The sequence below is a fragment of the Belonocnema kinseyi genome, chromosome 1 (assembly GCF_010883055.1).
Source record: "Belonocnema kinseyi isolate 2016_QV_RU_SX_M_011 chromosome 1, B_treatae_v1, whole genome shotgun sequence".
Classification (NCBI taxonomy): Eukaryota; Metazoa; Arthropoda; class Insecta; order Hymenoptera; family Cynipidae; genus Belonocnema; species Belonocnema kinseyi.
The window spans coordinates 141,676,266-141,684,289 of record NC_046657.1 but is presented as its reverse complement, the minus strand read 5'-3'; positions in this window follow the sequence as shown (position 1 = coordinate 141,684,289).

Sequence of the window (8,024 nt, the reverse complement as noted above, 5' to 3'; positions counted from 1 at the left end):
AAAATATGCCAATTAGCACAAATGGTAAGTTCCGACAGTGCCTACAAGTGTGCCTACTGGCCGCTAAATGACAATACCGGTTTCATATGTATACACCTGGTAACTTTCTAATGCAACTTCCAAAAGTTAGGTTAGTCATGCCCGTCGACATTTAAAATAAAGCCGGGATGTATAGAAAAAGTCATGACCGTCTACATATACAATAAGGTATTTTCACTCCAATCACTAGCTCACTTGACTTCGTTGAATACTGAGGGGATAACAATTGACAAAATGCATGGGAATCGGTTAATTTTTGCTCGATTTTTCTAATATCTTCGTAGAAAGTAATTTTTCTGTATAAGTGCAATTAAAAAATAGTTTTGTCTTTTTAGGGACTATTTAATGCAATAATAAAATGATAATAATTTTCATTCATGCGTGCGTTAGGGCTGGGCGCTGGTTGTCTACCCTTTGAAGCGCGATTCAAAATTACATTGAAAAACAATTCTTGTAATTTAAATAAATAATTATAAAAATATGCACAAAAATGTATAGAAATTGTGTAACTTTTGATTTCAGACAAGAAAAAAATTTATAACACATATATTTGATGAATAACAGTTTATTTTCATTGAATTTGAAAGACTGACTAATATTTCTCAAAATATTTGTTAATAGATACATTTTTTCAAATACCATATGATATTTCAGCAGCTTGATATATATAAGATAATTTCAGAATATAATCGTGATAATATTTGAATAATTCTAAAACAAAATTTCAGATTGTTCTTTTCGATTGAGACATGACAAAACGACACTTGAAGTAAAAAAAAAAAGAAAGCATAACTACAATGCAGTCGTGATAATTTATATATTTATAGGTTATATAATTATATGAATTCCCAGAAAAATACATACAAAATATTAAAAATTTATAAATAATTGTTTTCAATCACTTTTCCAAGGAATTTCTTTTTAAATTGAATATTTTGTAAAATATAATTTGGTCTTTGGAATTCACTGAAAATAAACTGTTATTAATATAATATATGTGTTGTATTTTTTTTTGTCTGAAATCAAAGTTACACAAGTTGTATATATCCTTGTGGATATTTTAATAATTATTTACTGAAGTTACAAGAATTGTTTTTTAATGTAATTTTGAATCGTGCGCCATGTGCGGCTAATGAGCAGTCAGCCCTAACGCAAGCGCAATAGCTCAGGGTGCCAGCATTGACATCATTGATCCACAGTACAAACCGGAAAAATAAATCAAATCTGCCGTCAGGAAAAAGTTGGAATATGAAAGCCTCAATAAGGTATCTTCACTTCAACCATCAGCTAACTTCACTTTGTTAAAAGCTGAGGGGGAAAATGGATCAAAACTTTATTTCTGTAATATATTTGTAATTAATCAGCATTATTATTATTGTATTATTTAATTAAATAGTAATTAAAAAATAAGAACTATTTTTGAACTACACTTATATAGAAAAAATTACCTTTTACGAAGATGTTAGCAAAATAGGGCAAAAATTAACTGAATCCCATACATTTGGTCGCTTATTTTTCCCTCAGCAATCTGCGAAGTGAAGTTAGCTGTTTATAGAAGTGGAAATACCTAATAGGCTTTTATCTTATTAGTTTGAAGGTTCCCGCCGTCATATTTGAAGTATTGCAATGTTTCACGAAAATCCCAATGTTCCATGAAACTTTTCATCAGGCTAAAGTTTCATGCAAATTTACATCCCTACTCATCGCGAAAAACAAATTTCTGTTTTTATTATACAACTGTATTTACCTTATCTTTTATGTATCACACTAGCCGCTGCAATATTAGATATCTAAGATACCTTTAAACTTCCGCAGAAAGTCTAGTGTAAATTTGTTCGAACGACCAAGCATCAATTTCGATGCAGACGGTCACGACTTAGTTTTTACATCCCGGCTTTGGTGGTTTGAATGTAATATAGTAGGTTTTGACTAACCTAACATTTGGATATTACATCACGCCAAGTACTATTTTTATTCCAAAATTATTCAGTCGCTCGTAAATGAGAGGAAATACAAATTTAGGTAATTATTATTATAACTTACCTGCTTATTAACATCTGTTTCACTCAAATAACGACCGACAAAATGATCTTGACAGGTGACTTACAGTTTGTAGACGACACTTCACGTTGCACTGGATGAGAAAAAACAGTGTCTAAATGATGCTTTTCCCCTAGATTCTCCGAATGAATCTGTGTGGTTCAAATTTGTTGCAACCCTATTGAACACCGATTTCGGTGTACATTGGAGGATCGGCGATTTTCTGTGTGACGAGGGAATCGGTCTGATTCCGAAATGTCATGTAATGACTAAAATTACCGAATAAATAGTCTGGAAGAAGTCGGTTAAATAAGGTTTTTCCTTACCAATAATAATTAGTTGTTTCCCAGACGTTAAATTAGAAAATTTTACATCCCGAAATTCTTTACATAGTCGGTATTGTAAATATTTGCTTATTTGGCGCAAATTTTTCATGCAAAAAATGGTTACTAAATTCGACTTCTGTTTGTAGAATACTTTCTATTCTATATCTCAATATCTAAGAATAATGAATCTTTGCGAATGAGGATGATGATTTTTAAATGCCTGCAAAGATCTTGGGATATTGTTATTTTCAATGATAAATTTACATTTTTTCCACAAGATATTCAAATAATAGTTTTCTCTCTATAGTAATAGGACATTTTTGTGAGGTTTCTGAGTTTTTCTTTCGGAGAGCGTTTTAGATTCTGAGAATGTGAGTAATATTAGTGTTCTATAAAGGGAGAATAGGTTATACAATTAGTATGGACTCTAAGAGAGAGCACTTGAGCGTCCATTTTAGGTTCTGATGATTGATTCTTGGGCAGAATGTTCTCCTGGTTCCCAATATATAGAGTGCATATAGCGAATTTGTGGTCGTTTTGTTGTTCTTTGACATTTTATGTGTTTAGATAAAAAATATCATATCTCTGAGAATTATTAAAGGTTTGAAAATATTTTTTCATTTTCATTTAAAGAAGTGTGATGTGCACAAATTTTGTTGATGGTGTGTATTGATTTAATTGATAATTTTCAAGAAAAACAGTAAAATAGCATTTTGAGGAAAAGCCATTTCTATAGTACATTTTTTATCATTTCACAATTTTTTCTTGAATCATATAGAAATAGCTGGGACAAATACAATTTGTTTTGGAAATTTTCAATTAGGCTATCAGTTCAGTTTTGACAACATTCTAAATAAGAAGAAAGTTTTCACGTCTGTGTGTACAAGTGTTAGTAAGAGCAATGAATCGGCACAGGGAGCGTGGGGGACTTGGAAGCTGCAGGTTTGAAATCTGAACCGCACACTCGCACACAAGCGCACACATCCTACTCAATAGAATTTTCTAAACTAATAGCCTAATTGAAAATTTTCAAAACAAATTGTCTTTATCTCAGCTAGTTCTATATGATTCCAAAAAAAATTGTGAAGTGATCAAAAATGTACTGTAGAAATGGCTTTTCATTGAAACACTATTTTATTGTTTCTCTCGAAAACTATCAATTAAATCAATACATACCATCAACAAAATTTGTGCAAATCACACTTCTTTAAATGAATATGAAAACATATTTTTAAAACTTTAATATATTTTAGACACAGTCAATCCCAGAAATATTATTTATCTGAAGTTGGATAAAATCGTTACAAATAATTGACAACTACAATTATTCGACGATGGATAATTTTTATCTGCCTCGTGATAAAAATTATCTGACCTCGGATAAATTTAATTTTCAATTGTTTGCAGCGTTTTTATTCAACTTCAGATAAATAATATCTCTGGGGTTTACTGTGGAGACATGAAATTTTTTATTTGAAAACATAAAATGTCAAATGACAACAAAACGGCCAGAAATTCGCTATGTGTACCCAATATATTTGGAATCAGGAGAATATTCTGCACAAGAATCAATAATCAAATCATTAGGACCTAAAACGGACGCTAAATCTTCTCTTCGGATCCCAAACTAAATGGAGACGTTGTATGAAATGAGATAAAACGATATTTTGATTATTTATTTGCTCATTATTATATTCCAAGAAAAAAGAACTTTTTATTGAAGAAAAAACATGTTTTTTTGTTCCTAATAAAATTTGAAGATGTCTCCCTCTCGCAGCATTATGCAAATTAAAAAAGAAAGTAAAAATGGTTTCTAAACATGCATTTCAATGTATGAGTGTCTCTAAACAGCTTTCATTTATTATTGTAAAATGATTTAATGAAACAAATCAATCCTTTCTTCGACCGATGATATTTATTGATTTCTAATCGTAGATTTTTAAATTATTTATGTTCTACGGTCCAATCGTAAATCGAAAAAATAAATATGAGTCAAAAAAACTTGTTCCTCGAAACTCAGATATTTATTTAATAGAAAAACTCCTTTTGAAACTTCCTAACGTTTCGGTACACATGCGTACCGTTTTTCTATTAAATAAATATCTGAGTTTCGAAGAACAAGTTTTTTTGGCTCATATTTATTTTTTCGATTTACGATTGGATTGTAAGACATAAATTATTTAAAAATCTACGATTAGAAATCAATTTCGTTTATTATTAAGGAATTATTGTTGTAAGCGAATAAGCATTTTATTCTGATCTTTATCCTCCCTAGAATCACACCCAGCCGCGATCAGCCGTTAAGTAAACAGCCGCGAAGGCCGCGAAACCTAATTGGTCAAAATTTTGAAAAGTAAGATGACAGCTAAAGTGATCTCATTGGTGCTCATTTGTATATCTTACTGATGTCGCATCTTTTTCAATGGGACCAAATAGACGGGAACTAGAAATTATTTTTTTTAAGTATTAGAAATCTAAAAATAATTTATTTTTCAAGTAGCGTTATTCACAACTTCAAGTTCCTAAAAATATGATTATGTCATTTCATGCAACATACCCATACTTACTTTAATTATATACGGTTCTACGTAATTCGCCATTATCATATGTGTTTTGCATGTTACAACACAACAATATATGTAAATAATTCAATAAATAATGTTTTTTATTGAAAAATTATTATTGATTATTAACAGTGAGTTCACATTATCTCATTAATGTCCTAATTTTATATGTTAAGGATGTTCCCAAGATATCCCAATTCTATAATTTAGTATATTACTGGAAATTCAGATATCTCTACTGCCATTTATATTTGCATTCGCAATCGTATCAATAAAATAAGAAAAAACTTAACAGTATTAGATATTTTTCCGAAAATTTTATACAATGTAGAATATTATAAAATGCCCCGATACCGTACATTGGCATGAAGTTGACAGCCAGCCTGGTGGCTAATTACAAATACAGTAACAAGACACACACAGGTATTGTCAATTTTCTCTGACGTTTTCTCCATTTCACGACGTATTTCGCAAAATTTTCGGTCATCATCATCAAAGCGTGGCCCTTTGAAAACCTGGTATATCTCGAGAATTCTTCTTTTATGTCAGAATTGTGAGTAAAAAAATAAATTTGCAAATGATTCTAACCGTTCAAATGCTGTCGTCTCCTACCCGCTGATTTCTATCTTTCGTAACATTCATATTTGTCGTGAAAATAATCATTTCCTCTACGAATTTTGTGATTTTTCAACATTTTATTTATCCGAGGATCTCGCCAAACCCCGGATTTTCGACAAGTTTTCTTTCTTTCGTTAGCAAATCCTTAGAAAAAAAAATATGGAGACAGTGCCGTACCTATGAAAAAAATAATTCAAAGTCGGATTTAACAAACTTCCTTAATTCCTAAATTTTGAACGTATGCTTCAATTTTTAATTCTCTTATTTATGAAGTTTCATTGAAATTATTCTTTAAACGTTTAAAATTTAACATTTCTTTAATTATTATAAACGTTTTCATTTCAAAATTGTTTAATTTTGAATAATTGATCTCAATTGTAAAGACGAGAGAATCTTAAACTGCGATTTCAAGTATTGTGAATTTATAGCCGATCATTGGTTCGATTCACAGTGGAGCGAAGGAGATCTTTTTTTAGGAAAAATCAAATTGGAACCATGTTTAGCGGTAGTTGATCGTAGGTGAGAAAAAAATCGACCAACTACCGTACCATACCCACTACAATTATTAGTCGAGTGATTTTTTGTAAGAAAAGTTACGCCTTTTATTTGTTTGCACTCATTATTATTTTTAGCGAGAACTTAGTCCCATTCAATTTCTTACATATGACTGAACCACCATGTTAATTCATAATGACCATACTGATAAATTCTTATGACCTCATATAATTAATAAAAATATACCAAAAATATCCAGACCTCCCCAAAAAAAATTCTAAATGGAAATTGGGGAAGGTGAGGAAAAACACAGTCAAAAAAGTACTCAATTGAAGTCGAAAATTCCGCTTATTTTAAGGTGTCACAAAAATAAGCATAGGCAATTTGAAATTAAGAATTACATCTGAACATTAAATGAGGGGAATCAGATTCTTGAAATTAAGGTCAAGACTATCTGAAATTCAGGGAGGCATGAGCTGAAATTCAGATATACTCGCTCTTTAATTAAGAATATATGTATACTGAAAGCTAATGTAACCTTAAGTTAACTCTATCCTATAAATAGATTTATCATGCGGACAATTGCTTTGAATAAAAGCTGATAAGGTTAGGTGAATTAATTGTCCTTGCACAAGTTCCCCCAATGTCACTATTATGGGAACCAAAATTTATAGGAAATTCTATTTTTGGGCATTCCTAGCAGAATTGCGAATAGGATAAAAAGATTTTTTTCAAATTGCCATACGGCAATTCGATTTTAGTATATAAATTAAAAGGATTAAGAAAGCACCTCGCAAACCTTAAAAATATATTTGCAACTCTGTTTTTGTTTTGTAGACTATACCACCAAACCAGAAGAAATCAATTTAACTTCCCTCGATGTGCTAAATTTCAAACTTGCAATAAAAAGACTAAACAGCGAAAATATATAACTAAAAAAAATCAAATTCATGGCAGTGTAAAGAATTTTACGCGATTCAAGAAAGGATCACGTGACCAAACCTGGTCTTCAATTTTTCTTTCCCAACTTACGTCTAAACAAAATGAGGTATCGCTCTGAAAGTTTGGAAAATGAAAGAGCAGGTAATAAAGTCCATGTCTCTACTTTGTTCCGGTGGAAATTTTTAGAAAAATTTTCTTTTGAAGAAAATACTAGTGGAAGTTTTCTTACCCCACTGACGTCAACACGGAATGAGATATCGTGTTAAAAATTTGTCACGATAAATAGAAGGCATGCAAGAATGTGTCTCTGGTCCTAAATAATTATAATAGTGAAAAAAGTTTTTTTTAATTACTATTTTGGAGAAATACCGACCGTGGTGTCGTCAAACCCTGCAAGCAATTTACAATGTTGTCAATGGGCTAGTTATGAGGTTTATATTTATCAAAGTGGAGCAAAACAACAAAAATCGCTCACGAACATTATGCACAAATAATGCAAAAACTAATGTTTACACTTGAAATGCAAATAAACATATTTAGTCTGACATACGTTTCAGTCTGTTATCAGCTGTGTCGAAGGAGCACTAGCACAGCGAGTAGACAACTTCCATGGACATAGGAAACACGGGACTAGGTATGCCCAGTGATCCCAGATCTGAAACGAGATGTGGTCCAACACTATGACAGGGCTATGTCCGTGTGAATATAGTAGGAGACACTGTAAATGACTGAGTTGCGCGCGCAACCCATTTCTCCTCTTCTGGATTTGAAAACTCGAAGGTGCACGATTGCCGGTCGGAGCACTTCGGCGATTCTATTTATATATCTATCTACTAACTGCTTTAAAATAAATTCAGGGGATTGAGATTTTAATATTTCCAGATTTCGATGCTTGCGTTTGTCATGATTTGAATAGATCGCGCGCCTCTTGATATGCGTATATTTTGAGGTTATGTTATTTCATGTATAAAATATAAATTATATAAATATTAATACTACT